The sequence below is a fragment of the Dipodomys merriami genome, unplaced genomic scaffold (genome assembly GCF_024711535.1).
Source record: "Dipodomys merriami isolate MVZ:Mamm:240054 unplaced genomic scaffold, mDipMer1.0.p SCAF_14, whole genome shotgun sequence".
NCBI classification, from domain to species: domain Eukaryota; kingdom Metazoa; phylum Chordata; class Mammalia; order Rodentia; family Heteromyidae; genus Dipodomys; species Dipodomys merriami.
The window spans coordinates 32,027,405-32,051,827 of record NW_027202715.1 but is presented as its reverse complement, the minus strand read 5'-3'; the positions used below and the strand labels follow the sequence as shown (position 1 = coordinate 32,051,827).

The 24,423-nt window shown below is 37.8% G+C and overlaps 1 protein-coding gene across 12 annotated transcripts in view; it reads left to right on the top strand.

Annotated features, from left to right (window-relative positions):
- The window catches only part of Sgms1 (sphingomyelin synthase 1), a 263,136-nt gene that overhangs the window by 134,396 nt on the left and 104,317 nt on the right, over positions 1–24,423 (top strand). For 9 of the 12 annotated variants that reach the window (XM_070021110.1, XM_070021109.1, XM_070021115.1 and 6 more), the window contains 3 exons: positions 859–900; positions 3,203–3,326; positions 15,589–15,669. The gene's annotated coding sequence lies outside the window, so the exon portion shown is untranslated. The remainder of the gene's footprint in view (positions 1–858; positions 901–3,202; positions 3,327–15,588; positions 15,670–24,423) is intronic. The other 3 variants (XM_070021114.1, XM_070021116.1, XM_070021117.1) reach the window with 3 other exon arrangements.

Below are 24,423 nucleotides of genomic sequence, written 5' to 3'. Positions count from 1 at the left end.
TGTTCCACAGTCCCTGAGAACTTGCAGGTTGACCTCAAACAAACAACTCATCAGGGAAAACAACTTAGATGTGGTAATATCTACCTGAAATAATATCTACTCTGCAGCTGACTGCTACTTGCTTCTTTCTCCCCACAGCATTTTATTTTATCCATACAGGGATTCTTAGATTCCCAGATAGATCTTGGGACAAGAATGATCTCTGAATGACCTTGCCAGCAACCATGATTAGTGTATAGTATTCAGAGTCAGGCTGTTAAAGCACTGCAGAGTTTAGGTTGTATGTAATATACTACTATATGTTTATTTTTTTTCACAACGATAACATTTCCCCTTTTTTTGTAGTACCACAAATCACACCCATGCATTGTGTGCTTAAATATCCACATACATATGTTGGCAGACATACCGTATTTAGTTGAGGAAATCTTTCATGAGCTAAAATGAGGAAACATTGTTCAGTGGTTAGTACAAGTCTGTTGATCATACAGTTTTGTATGAAGTCTGTGTTAGTACTTGGCTTCCTCTTGATTTCATTGTGTTAGAAATGACCATGTAAACATCTCAGGTGCTTTCTGACTTTTGTATAGTAAATTAGCAGCTGATTATCTAACTGGGGATGTACTTGTAGTCTCAGTATTTTATTGGCATTAGATAGGTACTCAGCTTTGCCTAACAGCAGCATACTCTGAACCCAGGGAAGCCAGAAATAAGTCAGGAAGTATAGAGAAAGTTCCCTTCCTTCCCTATGGATACAGTAACAAGAAAAGAATCATAACTACCTTGGTTTTAGTTTTGCTTTTCGGTCAGCAACTCATTATAAGAAGAATGTACTTTAATTTACTTATTTTCTTCTAGATTAGAAGGAGATTGATGAAGAAAAGTAATAACATGAGTCAGGTAAGTGGATTTTCCATTTATGTCTAGTTTATATTTTCTGTGTATTACCAGTGAGATGATCTAAACAAACAGTTGTTTCTGTTCTTACAATGTAAGAAATGTTTAGGCCAGGTGTTGGTGACTCAAGCCTGTAATCCCAGCTGCTTAGGAGGCTGAGGGCTGAGTAATGCAGTTCAGAGCCAGACAGGAAGTCCTTGAGGCTCTTATGTCCAGTTGAACAACCACCAGAATGCAGTATATGGAGCTGCACTTTCATGTGGTAGAATGCTATCCTTGAGTACAAAAGTTCAGAGACCATTTTTCTTAATCAGTTGATCACATGACCCACAGCATCTAGAGCTAATACTAATTAAGTTTACTTTCTAAACATTACTTAAAATAAACTTTGAATATTATCCTATGAATACAATACTTGGTAATGCTTTGAATTTAAGATCATATCCTATTTCCTTTTTATTGAGCTGTGTGCTTCATCTTTGGATTTACAAATTATATGTTGGTATCATGAGGAAGTGATACTGCTTTGAAGCTTTAATTGAATGCTTTTGAATTAGGAGAATCTTATATTTAAAAAATGTGGTAGTGTGACAGCTGCTTTTTGTGACTGTATTTGATTATTTACAGATGTAATGTAACTTCATACACATAAAATAAAGAATGATTGAATGGCTTGATATAACTAGGTTCTGAAGAAATACCTAGTGATGATTCCACTGAAAGGAGTGACATTGATCAAGATGCATTGTATTCATAAACTGCTTTGTTGAACTGCAGCTCTTTTGTACAACTACTTAGAGATAATAAAAATATACTTAAAAGAATTCTTTGGGGCTCGGAAGGTGGCTCAGTGGTAGAGTGCTTGCCTTGCATGCATGAGGCCCTGGGTTCAATTCCTCAGCACCACATAAGCAGAAAATAAAAAAATAAAAAGGAAATGGTGCTATGGTAGAGCGCTTGAGCTGAAGAGCTGAGGGACAGCGCCTAGGCCCAGAGTTCAGGCCCCATGACCAGAACCCCCCCCCCAAAAAAAAAAAAGAATTGTTTGTAGAATTAAGTTTCTTAGTTTGTTCAGGCTAGCAGTTATTTTACTTTCTATGTAGATGTCCCTGTGTTCTTTTAATTTTGCTGTCCAACAGTGGCTTTAAGGAGTTCATGATTCTCTTGAAGTGAGGTAGTAGAACAGCTTTCCTTTCCTTTTTTGTTTCTTTTCTTTTTTTTGATGTATGTGAGATGGAACCTAGGGCCTAGTTATAATAGGAAAGTATTCCACTTCTGAGCTACCTCCTCAGTGCTTAGTTTTCACCCAGTACTCAATGATGCAAACCTTATGGGAGCCTGAAAAGGATTAAGAGCCCACTTATGGGCGTGTGTGTGTGTGTGTGTGTGTGTGTGTGTGTGTGTGTGTGTGTGTGTGTGTGTGTGTGTGTGTGTGTGTGTGTGTGTGTGTGTGTGTGAAAGAGAGAGAAAAAGAGAGAAGAGAGGAAGAAGGAAGGAAGAGGGAGAGAGGAGAGAGATGAATACTGACTAAATGAAACATGATCGGAATAAAAATCAGTATTTTTCTAGATAACATAGATTCCATATTTGTTTAAATGTAAATACAAATATAGATTGGAAATGGGAGAATGGTGGAAGGAGTGACACTAATTAAGATTCATTGTAAATTGACATGTTGAACTAAAAGTTTGTACAACTAGTTAAAGATAGTAAAATATTTTTAAAAATTATAGATAGATTCTTTGTTCTTGATCATATGTAAAATGCTATTTTCCTTATATGACACATACCCATACCCATTTACTCATATATGCATGGGATGCATATGTGCACATAAATATACACATATATATGTATGTATGCATGCATTTAAATATTACTTTATGAGGTTAATATGTTGTCAGAGAGATGAATATCTTCTTATAAGATAGCTTGTAAAGAGAGTAACTCAGTAGGTGGCCTTGTTTTCAGTTGAAGTACTGTACTTAATTTGTGATAATTATCTGTTGGCCATTAAAGTTAGTTGATAAATACTTGAAAGGAGAAACTTTTAATGCAAACTTTTAATTAAGAAAAGTGGCTATTCATATGTAATTAAGGACAATGGAAATTAAAAGGCTAAAAAGAGAAAGAAAAAATGAGAGGTGGGAAGTGGTGGAAAGCACAATGTAAACTTTTGTTTCCAAATTAATTAAGACATATATTTTTATCTCTATTGAGCTCTACTGAACTTGTAAGGCCCTTTTAGTTTTCAAATTTTACGATTCCATTTTGAAGTTTTGCTTACATTGCTCCTTTGTTCTAGGCACACCATTGAGTATCTGGTTGGGCAACTTATGGAATACAAGACAAGACCCTGCCTCAGGAAGCGTACATGAGAATAATTTTAAAGAACCCTATTGATAGATGCAAAACAGTAGCTGTCAGAGGTATGTAATAACTTAGAGCTTGGACTGAACCTGGTGTGGCCTATTTGATTGGACTTAGTATGGCTGTTTTGTGTGATTAGAAACTGTACTTAGGCCTGTTCTTCTTGAAATGTGATGGGGGTGGGGTAGGATGTCGTTTCTCACTCCGGGAATAATTTAGCCAAGTAATTGAAGGACAACAAAGAAGCTGGAGATTATATTTGATTCTGGCCATATGAAAGGGATAAGAAACTTGTAGCCAAAGACCTCATTGCCTTCTTTCCTGCGAGTAGAGCATTTCATGTAGAAGCTCATCAAATGTGTGCCCTTTGAAAGAGCTATTATTATTGGCTTTTTTCTTACTATTGAGCATCATTCAGGCTGTTTCTGATTGGACAATGACTATACTGATTCCTAGTTAATCATATACTTTGACTGGTATCCTAGATCCGTTTTACCAAGTGAAATGGCTTTCAATTTTATCTTCTTCGCATTATTTATCATCAGAGTTAGCCTTACCATTGTTTCATGTCCTATGGCCTTTAGTGGATGCCTAGCTTTTCATGCCCCAACTCTTCATGCCATGCTATATATCAGCTTTGTCCCTTAGGTGTTTTTTTTTCTCCTTCTCTAATAACGAAGAACACTATATGTTCCATGTGCTAAATACATTTGCATCTTTTACACCATGGTGAAAAATTAAGCAAGTCCCTTTTTGTGCATGAGGAGATTGAGGTTCCATATGATTATATATCTGGCCTCCTATTTCCCAGAGAGAAAGGTAGAGAAAAAGGATACAACATAAGTTAACAATTGAACACTTTTTGAATAAATTTGTTAAAGTTGACTCATTTAAAGGAAATTTTTATATTTTTATATAGGATTTTTTCATTTTTTCATTTTTATATAGGATTTTTAAGACTTGGGACATTATTTGTATTACATTAAAATGAATTATGTATATTTTCATGGGCTTTATATATTTACTATTTTCTGTCTTCATTAATATTAGAAAGAAACCATGGTAGATGCAAAGAATAGATAAGAAGTAGCTCATTTCCTTGGAATCTTTTTCTTCCAAAATATTTAGTGGAACGATATTTATTAACACATTTACTTACAAATTCCCTCAGTCTGAAAATCAGTTGTTTAGAGAAATTTTCAAAAACATGATCACGGTCCTGATATTTGCACATCCTGTTGCTTTTCCCTTCTGTCGGAGTGAATGGAATGAAGCAAGCTGACTTTGGGATCTGTTTCAGGTTTGAGGCTGGCTGAGGAATAGGTAGACCTGAAGCAAAGAATATGTGAACAATATCTACCCATAATCTCTTCACAGACTCACACCTGTCAAACTTGTTCTCCTGTAAAAGGAAGTACAGATTTCTAAATCTTATCATGTAGACTAACAGAATCATCTCCCTCCTGTTGATTTATAGCAGTTATTTTTCTTTTGCTTTTTTGCTACTTTATCAGCTCTGTAGCCAACTCTGGCATTATTGCTGTCAGGACCAAAAAAATTGATGAAAGGCTTTATATTATCTTTTCTTTTCTTTTGGGGGGGGGTCCGGTCGTGGGGTCTGAACTCTGGGCTTGGGCGCGGTCCCTCAGCTCTTCAGCTCATGGCTAGCACTCTACCACTTGAGCCACAGCATCACTTCCAGCTTTTTTTTTTTTTTTCTGCTTATGTGGTGCTGAGGAATCGGACCCAGGGTCTCAAGCATGCAAGGCAAGCACTCTACCATCGAGCCACCTTCCCAGCCCCTATATTATCTTTTCTTTAAAGCTAAAATTGGTTTACTGTTAACTATGTGCCATTTGTTTATGCACTTGCATGTTCTCTAGCAAAAACAATGCTATTCATAAACCTTCACTGTCTTCCTGAGTTCAGTAGCTTTTGGCTATACTTTTCTGTGTAGGTCCTCCTTTAGACACTGCAGGCAGTAAACAAAATTGACAAGAATAAAACAGACACAGGGCAACCAAAACTTGCACTGTGGGGTTATGATAAGCTATATAAATAGGAGATGTGTGCAAAATAATAATCAGGTTTCTGGAAATAGAAAGGAAGGAGAGAGGGAGAAGAGAATTGGGAATATAAACCTGTGTGGTGTGTGGTGTGTGTGCTTGTTTGTATGTGTATGAGAGTATACATGTGTACATACACACACACACACACACACACACACACACACACACACACACACTCTTAGTATATAGTAAGGAGACCATGGATGGCCTCAGTGAGATCACCAGTATAAGGGCAGGAAGGAAGAAAAAAGCCTGCTCTTTCTGGGCCAGAACATCCTACAAAAGAGGATTGTATGTGCAGAGGTCCTCGGTCTTTTCCTTAGTTTTTTCCAGAAACTCTAGCAAAGCTCTGTCCAAAGCTATACTTAGGACAAGCTGGTTCCAAGATTTGTTATAATCAAAGCCTGCACTGATTGCTCAGGCTACTCTAAAAGGATTTTTTTTTTTCATTTTATGAAGGTTTTTAGCACCTAGTTGTGCATCATGATGTGATATTTAACCATTTCTACTCATAAGCAAATATGATAGATGATAGATAAGTATATTAGTTTTTTGCACTCAAATAATGAAGCCTCAAGATTATAACCTCTTTCTCCATAACTAAAAGCTAAAAGTAACCTTTGAGGACTAAAATTTCTACTTTTTTCTCTTTAAAGTTATATTTCTTTTCCTTTAAATTCTCTATTCATATTTTATATGTGGAATCTAAAAAGACTAATTTTGGAGCCACTAGCATGGTTAGAATACATGACAACAACAGAGATATAAGATTGTATTTGTGGATCAAGAGAATGTGGTATATATGTACAATGGAATTCTATGCCTCCATCAGAAAGAATGACACCACCCCATTTGTTAGGAAATAGAAGGGCTTGGAAAAAATTATACTAAGTGAAGTAAGCCAGGCCCAAAGAAACATAGATTCCATGGTTTCCCTTATTTGCAATAACTAGTATATATCTAGGACAAACAGAGAAGGTCAAAAGCTATGTACATATGACCATATAAGATGATGTTAAGTGAAATGAACCCCAAGATATGGACTCAGAGGTTTTTATCTTTCTTGCTATTGTTTTTAATGTACTTAGAATGTACTATGTGATTTTTTTTTGATTCTCTTGTATGTTTTTCTCCCACGGTATAACCCCTTTTTTCACTGTATTTGATTCCCGTGTCCTGCATCTTGTATATACATTTTTCTAATTTGGGGAGGAAATAAAAAAATGCTGAAAAACAAGGATACAGGATGACCCATTGTAACAATGAGATGTGCAAGACACTATGTTGAAAAGGAACTTTACAACTTGGAGGGGGCAGGGATGGAGGAGTTGGGGAGGTGGAGAGTGTAAGGTCCGCTCCTGGATGCCTAGCAGACTCCACCCTCCTCGCAGCAAAGTCTCCACCCAGTACCTACATTACCTAGGCAGCTGGGACACCTGGAAGAGGTCACATCTGAATTTGATGTGGCCACACCTCCCCCCCCCCCCCATACCCTAGATAAGGCCTAGCGCAGGCCCAGGCGCTCTCTCTGTTCGTTTCTAGCTCTCTGCTCTCTCTGCTCTCTCTCCCCTCTCTCCCCTCTCTCCCTTTTCTAGCTCTTTTCTCTCTCTTTCCTTTCTTTCCTCTTTCCTTTCCCAGCCACGTGGAGTGCCAACCTTGCCTGGTCCCTGCAGGTCTACTGAATAAACCTACCCCCTACCTGAATACCATGTGTGTGGTGCAGTTCTTACTGGCGGCAACCTCTTTTTAAAAACCTAACAGGGAGGGAAGGGATGGTAGGGGAAAAACAAAGGAGGGGGTAACAATGCTGGATAGGAAATGTACCATTACCTTACTCATGCAACTGTAACCACTCTGTACAGTATTTTTACAATAAAATATATTTTAAAAAAGACTGTATTCCCCTGTTCAAGTAAGAGGCACTTCCTCTAACCAGAGGCTAAATAAGTAGATAATGAAACCTGAACACTTTCTTGGTGGGTCCCGACTGAGCACCTCTTCCCTACTCTTCTCCCTAAAGGCAGGACATAGAGATACTGCTGCTGTTTATTCTGCGTCATCTGGCTGCATGCGCATGGATTTGGGGTGAATTGAGTCCATATATGCTTCTTTACTTTCTTGGCCAGAATGAAGGGAAAATATCTTAAAATTCTTTTGAGATAAAATAATTGTCTATGAAAATGCTATTTATGGTATTGTGACTTGGATATTAACTACTTATGTGACCCTCAAACTCATCCTTTGAACCTATTGAAATGCTTTGCTTGGAGGGGGAGGGAAAGTGGGAGAAAAATGAAGGGAGGGGTAACAAGTTTGACAAGAATTGTACTCATTATCTTGCTTATGTAACTGTAACCCTTCTGTAAATCGCCTTGACCAAAAAAAAATACTTTGCTTACGTACTGCATTCTGTATTAGTAAGAACTAGTTTAATATAAATCGTGTAGTGTTATTTTTCCTTAAAGCCAGTTTCTGAGGATGACTAAAATGTTAGTGTGAAAGTTAGCCTAGGTAAAATCATTTTCCTTTGTGTAGACCATTGAATGTTTTCTGTGTAAGAAAAGGGTTAAGTAAGCATAATTACTATAATTAATTGATTCAAGTGACATTCACAGGAAGCACTCTCATCCCAAAGATATTTGCATATTTTGAATGAATTTTAAATGCTAGGAATAAAAACAAGCATTTGCTAATCATTATGTTCTCTGAACTTTTGCAGTGGTGCCATACAACCTCAGTTTATAATAAGTTTTGCTTAAGTTTACTTTTTTTGTTTGTTTACCAGATAGATCCTCATCTTTATTGCCCTTCATTCATTGTTAATGTTAGCATTCTTCTGGGTGTTGTACATTCTGTGGGTTTATAATGACGTGTAGAACTGGGTTTGGCGGGAACTTGGGGAGATAAGGAGGAGCCTCAAGAAAGCAGGAAGTGCTACAAGATAGGAAAGTTTGTGTATTCTCAGTGGTAAGAAAAGTGAAGCAACAGCAGAACACCACTGGCACATGGTGCTGGTCAGTCATGTGAGATGACAGCACTCCACACAGGCTGATTTTGAAATGAGTGCTACAGTGGGGAGGGCAGAGTGCTCAGAGATGGAAGGATTTCTATCACAGTTGAGGTTCCTAAGAGTGCAACCTGGTTCATCCTATCTTTTCCTGTTGAGGCATGTGCTACATACAGTTTCTGACCAGCCTTCAGATTTACTGTGCACGGGAACCCTGGGCCTGAGCATCGTGGGTATAGGATGTGTTGTCAGATAAGGTTCCCTAATCTCTTCTGCTCTGGACAAGATCATATTTTTTAAAAAAGGAATATAGGTAAAAGCTCTGTGATACAGCAGGGTGATTCTAGTTGATAATACATTATTGTCCTGTAAATCACTGAGAGTTCATTTTAATTGTTCTTACAACAAAATGAGTGTGCAAGGTAATGCGTATGTTAATTGGCTCATTGTAGCCCTTTACAGAGTATGCTTAGGTATTTATTTCAAAGCAGCATTAAAGATAAAGATAGACTATATTTTTCAATTAAAATATAATTTTTGATTAAAAATAATTGAAGATGAAAAGGAAGATGTGTGCTATTTCCCATTGAGCATTATTAACAAGGCTATATGGAGAAAGTTACTAATTTTTTTGGGGGGGTTCCGGTCATGGGGCCTGAGCTCTGGGCCTGGACGCTGTCCCTCAGCTCTTCAGCTCAAGGCTAGTGCTCTACCACATGAGCCACAGTGCCACTTCCAGCTTTTTTCTTTTTGCTTATGTGGTGCTGAGGAATCGAACCCAGGGCCTCATGCATGCAAGGCAAGCGCTCTACCACTGAACCACCTTCCCAGCCCAATAGTTACTAATTTTTTATTTCTTAAAATTACTGTGCCTTTCAAAAGGAGTAACTGAATTTGTTATATTTGCTTTTTACTTTTTATTCATCAATATTAAATAAATGTTTTATGTTTTGAGGGACAATAAATGATTTACTTTTTCTACGCAGGGTCTTAAATGTATATTTTCTGGCATGCAGCAATATCTCCAGCTAGTTTTTTGAGACAGTCTCTCAGTAACTTTTTGCCTATGTTGGCTTTGAACAGCAATCTTCCCTCCTGTCTCTACCTCTCAAGTAGCTGAGAGTGTAGGCATTCTCCACTATGCCCAGACTTTTTTAATATATAAAGCTATCATAAATATTTTAAAAAATAAAGAAAAATGTAGTCCTTCAAATTTATGTATGCATTGGTTATTACTAGGGCTCCTGGTTTTTTCCTATAGATTCAGTTTTACGTCTGGTTATCATTTTTGTTCTTTTAACATTTCTTTCAGTGTGGGTGTTTATTGGTAAATGGTTCTCTCGGTTTTCATTTGTTTGAAAATAGTTTTTCCCCACCTCACTTTTGAGAGATAATTTTTGTTGTTTATAGAATTTTAACTCACTTCATCCATGTCTTCCTTCCTTTTTTCCTTTAAAAATGTTTCTTATTGTTTTCTGGCCTCCTGTTTCTGGTTAAACATCTTCCATCATTCCTATTATTGTTTTCACCCATATAAGATGGTCTTTAGTTATTTTAAAGATTTTTGTTGTTATCTTTAGATTCAATTTTAGGTGAGGTTTTCTCGTGATTAACTGAATTTCATGCTTTTGGGATATTACTGTTTTGGCTTGATTATGATTAGGGTTTTTACATATAAATTTCTTCCACCCATACTATTTTTTTAAACTATGGATTATAAGTTCTTAAAACTCTTAAAAAATTTTTCCCTGCACTTCTTTATATTAACATGCAGATTATACATCTGGAATCTAGGTCCAAAATGCTCAGAAAGCCCAACTTATTCTTTTCCTTTTCTTTCTTTCTTTCTTTCTTTCTTTCTTTCTTTCTTTCTTTCTTTCTTTCTTTCTTTCTTTTTCTTTCTTTCTTTCTATTTCTTTCTTTCTTTCTTTCTTTCTTTCTTCCTTCCTTCCTTCCTTCCTTCCTTCCTTCCTTCCTTCCTTCCTTCCTTCCTTCCTTCCTTCCTTCCTTCCTTCCTTCCTTCCTTCCTTTCTTTCTGTCAATTCTATAGCTTCAATTAGTGGCATCATTCTTGCTAGGCTTGCTTGCACATGGCTGGCACTCTACCATTTGAGCCATACCTTTAGTCAAGCTTTTTGCTGGCTAATTTGAAGACTCAAGACTAAAGAACAATTAGGCCAACTTAATTATGTCATGTCCCAGGAAAAGTGAGAATTTCAGTTAGAAACTGAAATTAATGGCCTCGACATTGATACTATTTGGGTTTTGTCTGCAGATGCTCATCATGATATATCATAATGGGTAGTAATGGGTGACCATTAAAGAGGTCAGAAATCTGTTTTTTAAAACTCAGGAAAACTATGTTAAATAATAATAGCATTGCTTTGTTCTACCTCAGGGTTCTTGTTGCCAACTGCATGGCCATGGTATGTTCAGACTTGTTAATTAGGCTGTAGTACCTTTCTCTTTAGAATTTTAGTATGCTGTGGTTTCCTGTGGAGGTTAAGGGCCGGTAAACTATAACCTGCTGTGCCCAATCTGACCTAAAGATCTGCTTTGGTTGCTTTTATTATAACACAATCATATCCTTTCCTTTGATTGTTCTCTCTGCTCTTTTCACACTCTCTTGGCAGAGTTGAATATTTGCAAAAGGCATACATACCATATGACTTGCAAAACTTAAAATATTGGCTGTCTAGTCTTTTACAGCTAACACTTACCTACCACTAGCCTTAACCCATAGCCAGTGTTTCCACATAAGATCACTGTTGTTTCTCTCTTCTTTCTTCCACTGCTCTCTCCTCTTATCATTCATTGCCAGTCTTCTTCTTGTCATCTTCATTGTCTAGTTGTTTTCTTCTCCCTTGTCCTGTTATTCCTGTTCATGCTAATAATTACTGGGGCTGACAGGCCCTTTCTGTCATATCACAGAGCATTTTTGCTTGCTAGTTTTTATTTTGGCCCTGATCCACTTGAAGTTCGGTCTCAAAAGGGTTTCCTGTTGTTACTATCTTTTTTCCTTCAAAAGGGCCCAGAAGAGAAAAGTACAAATTTTGGCTGTATTGGAGGAATTGTGTTCTAAGTTGAACTGTTCCGCCTAAGAAGTAGGTTGTGGTTGGGCTTCTCAACCTCAGGTCCTTTGAAAATGGGGGCTCCTTTCCTGCATCAGGGTTGATGGGAATGCGCATGTAGCTATTGTTTTCCGTGCAGCCAAGTGCTGCAGCCCTTTCCTTTACCTTCACTCATCTATAGAATTGTGATGAAGTGACTTGTACTTCAAAAAAAAAAAAAGTAGGAAAAAGTAGGACTCGTTTTTTATTTTTATTTTTTGCTGGGATAACAATAGTAAGGAAATTGTTCTTACTAAATACAGTTTGAGTAGAAAGCCATGAAGTTCAAATTGTCTGAATGAAAGTATCTACACTAAAAAAAAATCCCTATTACTGAATGAAAGCTATTTCAAATATATTTTTAAAACTAGAAACACTGCATTTTGAGGGTGACAGGAGAGATTAAATGATAAATATAGAAATTATAGTCATAATTTCTGGATAACTGAGTTGTGGAAAGTGTTTTTGTTATTACTTTTTCTGTGGAAGAAGTACAATGTGGGGCGGTAGAAGTACAGGTTTTGCCAGGCTAAACATAACATGCTTTTCCCTGTTTTGTGCAACTAATGAAACAGTAACAGAATTTTTAGGATACTTCCGTAATAAATGATACCTGGGTACATTTTCTTTATAAGGAAGGGAGGCAGAATTTTGGGGTCACTCACTCATAGACGAAGAAGTAAAGAACTCCTTGATATCTAGATGGCACTAGACATAGTGAGTAAGAGGAGCAAGTTTTTTCCATGACTCCATGTGTAGACAGCTCACAGGACTGGGTTGATTGTGTTCTCACATCCCTTTGGAAATTTGCTTTTCTTTTCTGTGAAAGAAATACTGAGCCTTTTCTACAGAGACCTAGTTGGGCATTACAAAATCATGTTAGAGTTTGGAGGGGCCACCAGGTAGAAATTGAGATATCAAAAGCTTGAGGAGGATGGCAACCCAATGGTTTTCTGGTGTTTTGTGCTGAAGTGAGGCCACCTTCCCTCTCACATGATGGGAGGGAGCAGCCTGCAGTACACACCATCTGTGGACAGTCCAAGCCTTCACCACCACTCATGGCTGGTACCATTTATTCCTTGTCAGGAGAAGGCTAGAGTGACATCCAAATGAGAGCTTGAAGCCTGGGGAGGCTTCCTACTCCAACTTAGTTGAATGATTAATGAATGTATATTCTGCTGTGTTGGTGCATTATTGGGCCAGTTTTCTCATCAACTCTATCTCAGCTTCTCATCTCTAAAACTAGATAGTAATAGTAATATTCTCCATAATGTTTTTTCTCCAGATTAAGCGAATCAGTCAGGTGAAATATTTAGAAGTACATGTAGCATGTGAAAAAATAGCATGTGCTGTTTTTGCCTTTAGAAATGCGTGCAGTACTTAGTAATGTGGGTCAAAGCATTAAGATGTATTTAGGATGTTCAAGGGTTAAGTGATAGCCAAGCTTAATAAGAAAATACCTGCAGAGGTTTAAGTTCATGGTAGAACATAGGTCTTTATTTATCTTTGCTTCATTTTAAACATATATGTATTCCTTGTACTAAGAAAAGGATTGAGAAGGAAAATGTTGAGTGAAAGGCTATTGTTTTTTATATTTTATTGCTGGTCCTGGGGCTTGAACTCAGAGCCTGGGCTCAGAGCCTCTTTATGCTCAAGGCAGGCACTCTACCACTTAAGCCAGAGTGCCCCTTTCAGCTTTTTCTGAGTAGTTTATTGGAGATAAGAGTCTCATGATGTGGCTTCGAACTGAGATATTCAGATCTCAGCCTCCTGAGTAGCTAGGATTATAGGTATAAGCCATTAGCACCTGGCTTGAAAGATTACTTTTAACCCCTTAATTGCTTTAAGGCTGCTGGTAGTTTCACCACTCTAGTTCTAAGGTGAATATGACCTGGGGGTGTTATAACTCTTTTGGATAATTCCCACTGCTGTCTTACTAGCAGTGCCACTAGGCAGGAAAACAAGTTGTTGTTTTTTAAATATAGACTTTCTAGGAGAAAAAAATTGTAGTCTGAATACTTAATATCCTCACCCTTTTCCCCAACACATAGTGGAAATAATTTTCTCTGCAGTGATTGCTCATTTCTTTGGTGCTTTGTGTGCGTGTGTGTATGTGTGTGTGTGTGTGTGTGTGTGTGTGTGCGTGCGTGCGTGCGTGCGTGCGTGTGTGTGTGTGTGTGTGTGTGTGTGTGTGTGTGTGCGCACGCGCGCGCGCCAGTCCTAGGACTTGAACTCAGGGCCTTGGTTCTGCCCTTGATCTTTTTTGCTCAAGGCTAGCAGCATGTACCATTGTAAGTTAAGTCATTCCAGAAGCCACACTTTAAAATACAGAATATTGGAGTCTTTATTATATAATTAATAGGCTGCAGGCTACCAATTGTTACAAAGGCTTGCAGCATGCAAATACATGTAACACAGCTAGGAAACATGCTAAAGAGGAAAGAAATAACAAAAACAATACCAACAAGCCTACTCAGCTCCAATGGAGAGCTGAATTGATATGCCATGATGACTGGAGACAAGCCAGGAGGCAGGACACAGCACATGACCATAGAGACACACGTGGCATGGAGTCCAGGGGCTAGGCTGGTCCAGACCTAAATAGCTAGGTGCAGGGGGCAGATCCTCAGGAAATATCCAGTCCCAGGCACTAGACTGACAGATTCAGTAACTTATCAGCCAAATGCCTGCTCCTGCCTCCAGGGGTCTGGGAATACCCATTACCTGGGAGGCAGGTGATGGGGGGGGGGGTTCCCTTCCCCCAGCATGAAGACAAGATGCCAGACCCTACCATCCACCATGTGGCCAATATGGCACCAGCCAGACCTGTCCTCCTTTGGCCTCCTTTCTTCAGTACCACTTGAGCCACATCTATACTTCCAGCTTTTTGGTAGTGAATTGGAGATAAGATTCTCCTGCACTTTCCTGCCTGGGCTAACTTTGAACCACAGTCCTCAGAGCTTAGCCTTCTGTGTAGCTAGGATTACAAGCATGAGCCTGATGTGGTTACTTATGCTGAAAATCTTAGCAAGCATTATTTGCTTATATTCTGAGGTAGAGGCCTGGCACCTACCACATTGCTTTGGTATTGGAGACATCTATTTATTGAATGGATGCATTTAGGAATAGAGATATATTAAGCAGTAGAATACACTTGCTTGTACAAGGTTCTTTGCCAGACCTTGTGATTTTCTCCTCTACTTCATTAAGAAAAGCACATCATTCATAAGGGAGAGCAGCCTATTTTAGGAGCATCTCAGCTTGCTTAATAAAGGCTTCTGTGCATTGCTTTTGAAAATGGATCAAATATTTAGTAAGAGTGTTTCATATAGTGTTATTTGTTCCTCTTGGCACAGAGCTTAGCTTTTGGAGGTAGGAACTTTAGAGTGCCATCGAAATTAGTTCCTATCCCCCTCCTCCAGAATATTTAACATCTCTGATACCATTTCTCCTGTCAAAGCAACATTTTTAGATCTCAGTATAAATAGAAGGCCTATGTTGTTCTGTTGAGCGATGCTAGACAGTGGTAGAGTACCAGCTGAGCAAGAAAACCAAGCGACTGTGAGGTCTTGAGTACAAACACTGGTCCCCACTAAGAGGAGGAAAATAAAAAGCAGAATTAGAGAACTCAGAAGTTTCACATCTCCTTCTCTGAAATTAAAACATGGATTCCAGGTACAAAGAATCTGGACAGAGAGAAGTGACCCTTTCCTGAGTGGCAGCCAGCAGGGTCCAGGTTGGAAAGAACTGGAGGGAGGCCCTTGTTGTCAAGCTTGCCTGCTGCTCCCACTCACTTTTAAGAAGTTTGGAGGGCTGGAAGTGAAAAGAGGGCAAGAAAGTGGGTTATCAGTTCCTTCTGGGAACTTGTAAATCATTTCCTGAAAACTCATTGAGATGTGTTCCAGCACCAAGAGTAGAAATTATGTTTGTGTTTTTACCCCCCTTAGAGTGATATTCTATGCTGTTATTCTATTTCCTTTGCTTCTGGGAACAGAAGAAGCTTCTGAGAACAGAAAAGACAATAATACTTTTCTCTGTGTTTTATGTATAAATGAAGAAAAGATTGCTGTAGTGGAAACCAAGAAATGGCCTTTATGATACATGAAATTCATCAGATACTGTCCTCTCATGACAGGTGATGGAAATGTACCGGAACAGTGGGAGAAGCCGGTAGCTTATAGGAAGCCAAGATGACAAGAATTTTCCTAAATAATCTGTAAGTAAATTTTTATTAGTATTTTGGAATTCTTTTAATTACTGAATGATTGTCTTTAAGAGGCCATGGTAAAAGGACAGCACAAAATAATTGAAAAGTGTGAAAGAGAAAATATTCAAATTTTCTCTTAAAGTCAATATTCAGACACTTCAGAATGCATACTAACATTTGAGAAATCTTATTTTTCTGTACATCTCTCTTTTTTTATTTTTTATTTTATTGTGAACATACTGTACAGAGGGGTTACAATTACATGGGCAGGATAATGCGTACATTTCTTACCAAGCATTGCAGCCTCCTCCTTTTGTTTACCCTTCACATCCCTTCCCAGCCTCCCCTCCCCCCCCATGTACATCTCTCTTGATAGGGATGTGTGACTTTGAGTTGGGCTCATTGGTTTGGTTGGTATAGCAAAAGTGTTTAAAGAACTAAAAGAAGATTCCTTACACCAGGTGGACATTTAAATGAAACTTGGAATGGCCATGTTCAGGTCTCAGGTATTCCTTGGTTCCTACTTCCCACTCAAATAGCTTTTGCAGGTATGTTTTAGAAATAAATATGACTGCACTTGATGAATATGAAGATTAGGTACTTTGTCTAGACCTTCTTCCTATTAATGCTTGTTTATTATCTGACCGTTATTGTGGTTGATTTTGGTTTCATTGTACCAGTGACACTGCTAGTACATGTGGTAGCATTGTGGAAAGATCAGGTATTTTTGAGTCAGACATCCCAGAGCTGGTGTGCTGTTGTAAACTTTAGCAGTTACTCAAGCTTGCAGAACCTCAGCTGACTCATTTGTGTATTGGATTTGATAACAGTTCTCTTGAAATGAAAATCTAGTCGTAGTACTTTTAGTCTGAAATGGACTATCAGTGGTACATTTTAGAGCTACAAGAAATATAGTTGCTTTCTGTCCTTATGTTTGCATCATGATTTTTAATTTACAAGCCTTTATTCTGACTCAAAAAACTGGCCAGTTCAAGCACCATGGCTTCTGTGAAATACTGCTGATTAACACTATAGGAAGCAAATGTAGAAAAATGCCAGGTCAGCTCTTCCAGAAGGGCTCGTAATGCTCACAGATTTCTGGAGTGTGAATATTCCCATCATAGCTGATTCTATACTACCAATGAGGCAACAAAAGGAGAACTAGGAAGTAGCACACTAGCATGCCACTGTATAGTTTTGTGCCAGCAAGACACAGTAATTGCAAATAGCATCAAGAGCTTGGGTATTAGTGAAATAATTGACAAGTGATGAGTATATGGGTACTGAACATTTGTTATCTATGTTTTAGTATAATTAAAAACTCAATGTATATAACCTTTCTTTATATAGTATTGAGGATTAAACCTAGGCAACTGCTCTACCACTTGATCCATGCCCCCAGCCCTGTATAATTTAACTTTTAACAATAGCTGTGTTTAATAACCACCTTACTAATAATTCCCAGAAATTGCTAGTTGGCTCTTGTGGACTGATGTTAGATGTCTGTAGCACACTGCTAATTGTTGGTTTCCTGTTAAGATATTTTGAAGCTACAGTTTGTCAGTGATCTGTCTCAGCAACAGTGGTGAGTTTGGTTTGGTTGGTAACAGCAAAGTTTGCTTTTGAATCACTACTTGGCATAACCTAAGCTATCATGCCACATGCCTTCTGCAACCAAAGATAAATGCTAAGGCCAATTTAGAATTTAAATCTCTTTTCTTAAAAGTGTGAGTAGAGTTCATTTCAACCAACCACTGCATGAAGCTTTGCCATTGATTCAAAACTTTAAGCTTTATTTGTACAAGCAGAAAGGGAAATCAAGGAACGAACCTCGTTTATAATAACCTCGAAAAATACCTAGGAATTAACCTAACCAAAGATGTAAAGGAACTATTTAATGAAAACTATAAACGCCTAAAGAAAGAAACCATAGAGAACACCAGGAAATGGAAAGACTTTCCATGTTCTTGGATAGGCAGAATTAATATAGTGAAAATGGTCATATTGCCAAAATTGATATACAAATGCAATACAGTTCTCATTAAAATCCCAGTGATATACTTACTGAAATAGAGAAAACAATCTAAAAATTCATATAGAACAACAAAAGACCTGTAATAGCCAAAGCAATTCTAGGCAAAAGAAACAATGCGGGAGGGATCATGATACCGTATTTCAAGCTCTACTATAGAGGCATAATGACAAAGACAGCTAGGTATTGGCATAAAAATAGACTTGAAGACCAATGGAATAGATTAGAAGGTCCAGAAATAAAACCAAATACTGATATTTGACAAAGCTGATATTTGACAAAGGAGCTAAAGACATACAGTGGAAAAAGCACACCATCTTCAACTATTGGTGCTGGGAAAACTGGGTGGCCACATACAGAAAACTAAAAGTGTACCCCAGCCTGTTACCATGCACTAACATCAACTCAAAATGGATTAAAGACCTTGACATCAAACCTGAAACTCTGAAACTACTGCAGGACAGAGTAGGAGAGACACAAACTTAAAGGCACAGGCAGGAACTTCATGAACAGAGTCCCAGGGTCACAACAAATTGGAGAGAGACTCAACAAATGGGACTACCTTAAAATAAAAAGTTTCTGCACAGCAGAACTAGCAACCAAACTAGAAAGACAGCCATTTGGGAAAATATATTTACTAGCAATATATCAAACAAGGGCCTAATATCCATTATATACAGGGAACTCAAGAAACTAATCCCTCCCAAATCTAACAAACCAATCATTAAATGGGCAAGGAAGCTAAAGAGAGACTTCTCAGAAGAGGAGATAAAAATGGCAAACACATGAGGAAATGTTCATCACCCCTGGCTGTAAAGGAAATGCAAATAAAAATAACCCTGAGATACAACCTTACCCCAGTCAGAATGGCCAACATCCTAAATTCAGCCAAGGACAAATACTGGATGGGATGCGGAGAAAGAGGAACCCTACTTCACTGCTGGTGGGAATGTACCCTAATACAACCACTTTGGAAAGCAGTCTGGCGGGTCCTCAGAAAGCTAAATATTGATCTTCCCTATGACCCAGCCATACTACTCGTAGGCATCTATCCAGAGCAACAGGAACCAGGATATAAGGATAGATGCACCTGCATGTTCATTGAATTACTGTTCACAATAGCCAAGATATGGAAACAACCCAGATGCTACACTACAGATGAATGGATCCAAAAATTGTGGTACCTGTATACAATGGAATATTATGTAGCTATTAGAAAAGACAAAATAATGGCATTTGCAGGGAAATGGTTGGAACTAGAAAAAAATCATTTTGAGTGAGGTAAGCCAAGAGCAAAGAGACACACGGCACATGGTCTCCCTAATAAGTGGTTGCTAAATCCAAAATGCAAGGAGATGTGATAAAATAAACAGGACTTGAGAAACAAAGGACCTCCACTAAGTTTGTCGTATCATTACTAAAAGACCCCATGTTCTTAAACACATATATGGTATATATGCGCACATTTGAGGGAAGTTAGGAAGAGAACACAGAATCAGAGGAAAATGGGAACTGGACACTGATCAAAACAAACTAACCAACTCAAGGGCAGCAATGGGAGGGAGGGAATGAGAGGGAAAGAGGGAACAACTTACACTGAGCAAAAGGAAAGAAATGTACATATCACCTGATGTGGAAGAAATAGTTGTCAAAAGCTCATAGAATTCACAAACTTTATAGACCACAATAATGACAATTTGCCTCGTGAAGATTAAAAAGTGTTTGTGATTTTAAGTATCACTATCTCATAATACTGTGAAATCTGTGAAATTTATGTAATCAATCACAATAAAAATTATTAAAAAACAAAAAACTTTAATCTTTAATGAAAAGCAAATTTCCCCCAGAGAAGAAAGACCAAACTGAACAGCTAAATTTCATCTAGCTTGAGTAACATTTTCAAAAGTAAAATGGAGAAAAGAAAGAATGCTGAGATATGTATCTGTGTTTATTCTAGAAACAGTTTCTTTAGTCTTTTTTTTTCAAGTTTGTTCTTTAAAAGAGATTGATTGAAGCCTGGAATTGCTAAGTAACAGCTAAGATTATGGTGCTTGTTTTTATTTTAAATTTCACCCACCTAGTTCTCAAAACACTTTATTAAACCTTAAAATGTCTCAGATATTTCTAAACATTCATTTGTGTCAATTTCCTGAATCAGTCTTACATAATCTTTAAATATTCAATTTCCTTATTTCCTCTTAAAACAAAAGGTATTTATAGTCCCTACCAAATCAGGGGATTATTGCAAAATTAATTCTTGTTCATTTCGTTTGGAAGCTCATGGTTAATATCTGAGCATTTTGCCTGGATTTTGAAAGACTGCCATGAGGTTTAAGTAGTTTGATTGAAGGAATCCTTAGTAACTAAAAACAAACACAGCAGTAAGAATTAATAGAATTAATTAATAGAATTAAAAATAAAATATTTTTTGTCACAGCACCTTTTGACTTATATTTTCATCTTTCGCTAAGGATGAATCTCTTGTTGCATCTGAACATCCCAAGTCAATAAGAATTTTTTGGAAGTAGAGCTGTGGCTCAAAGTAGTTAAACACTAACTTGAGTAAAAACTAAACTCAGGGATAGTACCCAGGTCCTGAGTTCAAGCCCCCTCCCCTCCAAAAAAAGGATTTCTCTTGTTAGATTGCTGCCAGGACTGCAGTCTTCAGATGGGCACATTTATAGTCTTGCATTCTGTCCTGCCTTCTTCGGAATCATAGGTTTTGAACATGGATTCCTGTGTAAATAAAAGAGATTAAGGGAATAACATGTTTGACAAGAAATGTACTCACTACCTTACTTATGTAACTATAACCCCTCTGTACATCACCTCAACAATAACATTTTTTTCCTTTTTTTTTATTGCGGAAATACTGTACAGAGGGGTTACAATTACATGGGCAAGATAATGAGTACATTTCTTATCAAGCATTGTTGCCTCCTCCTTTGTTTCCCCTTCCCATCCTCCCCCGTCCCCCCAACAATAAATTTTTTTATTTTATTTTATTTTATTTTATTTGAGAACATACTGTACAGAGGGGTTACAATTACATGGGCAGGATAATGCATACATTTCTTACCAAGCATTGCAGCCTCCTCCTTTGTTTACCCTTCACCTCCCTTCCCAGCCTCCCCCCTCCCCCCCACCCAATCATACCCCCCTCCCCCCCACACACCGACATTGTAAAGCTGGTTTTGACATGACATTTTGTACTTCTCATTGTTGCAACAGGTCCACCTGAATCCTTAAACGACTTGTTTGTCCCCATCTCCTCCACATGTTATACTGACATCAAATATAGTGAAAGCGGGGGTTACACTGTGGGGGAGGGACATACAAAGCAACAAAGAAATAATCTTATAAATGCGTTAGAAACACATGCATGAAAGAAATGAAAACATTAAAATACATATTTAAGGGTTCATTTTCCTAACATCACATTATCTGACCTTTTCCGCTTGACTCATACCTATACTAGATATTGCAAATAAGGGAAACCATGGGACCTATGTTTCTTTGGGCCTGGCTTACTTCCCTTAATATAATTTTTTCCAAACCTTTCCATTTCCTAACAAATGGGGAAATGTCATTCTTTCTGATGGAGGCATAGAATTCCATTGTGTATATATACCACATTTTCTTGATCCATTCATCTACTGAGGGGCATCTGGGTTGGTTCCATATCTTAGCTATGGTAAATAATGCTGCAATAAACATAGTTGTGCTGGTAGCTTTAATGTGGTCTTGTTTGTAAACATTTGGGTAAATGCCCAAAAGTGGGATTGCTGGATCATAGGGGAGATCTATGTGAAGTCTTTTGAGGAACCTCCATACTGCTTTCCAAAGTGGTTGAACAAGTTTACATTCCCACCAACAATGAAGTAAGGTTCCTTTCTGTCCACATCCCCTCCAGCATCTGTTGTTGTTAGAGTTCTTGATTTTTGCTGTTCTAACTGGAGTGACCAACAATAACATTTTAAAAAAGTAAAACTACAACAGTTTACCTAAGGAGTCAGTAATCTCTGCATTGTTGGAGTTATTTGCTTCTGCAATATCATTCTGCTTATACTACTATTCCTATATTCCTCTTTTCTCCCCTCAAACACTACCATCTGTATTTCCAGAACAAGCTTACACATTTTCTCTCTCTCTCTCATATATATATTTATACACCTCTCTCTACCTCCCTTTCCCTCTCTTCTCTCTCTCCCTCTCCCCTCTCTCTCCCTCCACACTCTTCCCAAAGCTTCCTTTTCATCTTCAGAGTATTCCCTGTGGATTGCATAAGACCAGACTTCAACTTTGACCAGAGGTTATATGCATGGTAAAGGTTATGTGTGCCCATGTTGCTGTGGAGCAAGGAAGGTGCCCCTGGGCACTTGAGGACAGGGAGGCTTTGGTATTCTGTGAGTTGTGCTCATTTGGCTGTGGGAACCCCATACTCTTTGGGTATTTCAGTGTCATTGCTTTCTGTTAGTTCAGCTTCATTTCCTTGTTCTCTTCTTCTTGACCATGTCTTCATAGTATCATTTAAACCCTCCCATTCTTCATTTGTACTGATTCACCTGTTGACAGTATGTGTCCTTAGTTGACATATATCATAGGCCCTTTAATTTCACAGATGATGTGTTAATTTTTGTTTCCTGTCATAAATTGCTTAATATACTATTGAAACAAAATTAAGCCCTTTGCCAGTTGTGTTTTCTTTGATTTATTTTCTCCCCTCCAGTTAATGGTCCTCTTTTCCATGTTGTATGAAGTAGAGTTCATTGTTGTTAATTGGTCTGCTCCTTTGTCTTTAGATGGTTATTGCTGAACCAGTTTGTTTTGCTTTGATTATACGGTACCTTAATTTGGAGGTGATCTCTCATAATTTGAGGGGCAGGCATGTGATGACCTGACATGTCAAGGAGATCTAACTTAATTAAATACTCCTGGGAACTAGTTCTGGCTTGAATCCATGGAGTAAAATTAGGAGCTCATAGAGGAATGTGTGACTAGTGAGTTCTATGTTAAGACTATGTAGGTTAGCTGTTTCCCTTTCTTTGTGAATGAATTCAGCTATTTTCTGTCCCATTACTTCTGAGCACCTCTACTTTGATACACAGGGTAATTTACTATCAAAGTCAAATTTTAGCATAGAGCTCTTCAAACTTCTTTTGGTAAATATACATGGAAAGAAATGGTCATCAGCCTCCTGGAGAAGGAACACTACAATAACTGTCAGGGTGTATTGGGAATGCTCTCTGATTTAAGTATGGTGGTTCCTTTTGTTGTTGTTGACTGCCTATTCTAATCTTTTGGTGGGTTCTTAAATGTTGTTCTTAACCTGTTTTAGGACAAATATGTTTAATATAGTCTCTTAAGTCTGGTGTTTTCTTGAGTGTTTATCTTAATGTTATGTTTTAAGACAAATATATTAACTATATTCTCTTGTATGTAGTAAATACTGTGTAATCAAAAAAAGCGTTAAGGGTATAAAAAACACAGTTCATGCTGCTGTGTCCACAGCTAAAATAAAGATTCTTCTTCTTTTTTTACTTTGGTTTTCTCTTAAAAGAGTTGGGCACTGGTGGCTCACGTCCCTGATCCTAGCTACTCAGGAAGCTGAGATATGAAGATTGTGGTTCGAAGCTAGCCCAGGCACAAAAGTACATGAGACTCTTGTCTCAATAAACTACTCAGAAAAAGCTGGAAGTGGTGCTGTAGCTCAAATGGTAGAGCACAAAGAGGTTCGGGGACAGTGCCCAAACCCTTAGTTCAAGCCCCAGGACTGGTAAAAAATAAAATATACTTGAGAATATAGGGATAGCTCTTTTTCATAAAATAGGTCAAAAGAAAATTTTAATGAAATTACTGTTAATAAATTCTTAATTTTTAGATGATTTTTGTGTAAAAGTATGAATGAATTTAAAACTTCCTTAGAAAAACACTTATTTGGCCTTAGGAAATAGGATGTTAAAGTCTGGCTAGTGAGTGTCCCTGCCCACTAGGCTGTTCTCCTTTTAGGTACTTGCACAGAGTATGAGTCATCTGGCCTTAGTTCCTCATCTGTAAAGCCATCCCATTTAGCTGCTCTTGAGTATTAAGCTGAGGGGCCAGACACATGTGGTTTTGAAACAGCTAAAACGTGATGTGCCATTGACCCAGACATGGATAGCCTTTTTGACTCTCAGCCTTATTATGAGTTCTGTGTAGTTGTCAACATCTGCTTTGCAGGTGTTGCATATGGATTTATGTGAAACATGGATTATGTGAAACATAATGCATGTAAGACAGAAGCCACTGTCATTCCTAGTACACAGAATAAATTAGAATTGATGTTGCTTTTCTTGTTCTAGGTAGAATTTCCTTTAGGTACAATGTTATGAATGGAGTTTGAGTGCAGTATTAGAAATGTTATTGACATTACATTTCATACCAGCCATGAATTAAATAGGCATTTAAAGACTGTCAAGACCAGCCTCTACACTGGAGACATAGTGTCTCCACTGAAGTGCACTCCAAGAGCTGAGCTAGAGTTCATTAACTTTAGACCTAGAAGTGTACTTTTAGAATATAATTTATTACCAGGTGGAGTTCTACTTGGATAAGCTTTCACATTAGGCATAAAATGAAATTTCTTGGTAGATGATCCTACTTTTTTTAGAAGGAAAATGAAACCTTGTTGCTACTTCTGGGAAGTAGACCCACCTTCTTCTGGTAATTTACTCTTTTCCTGCCAGTCCATC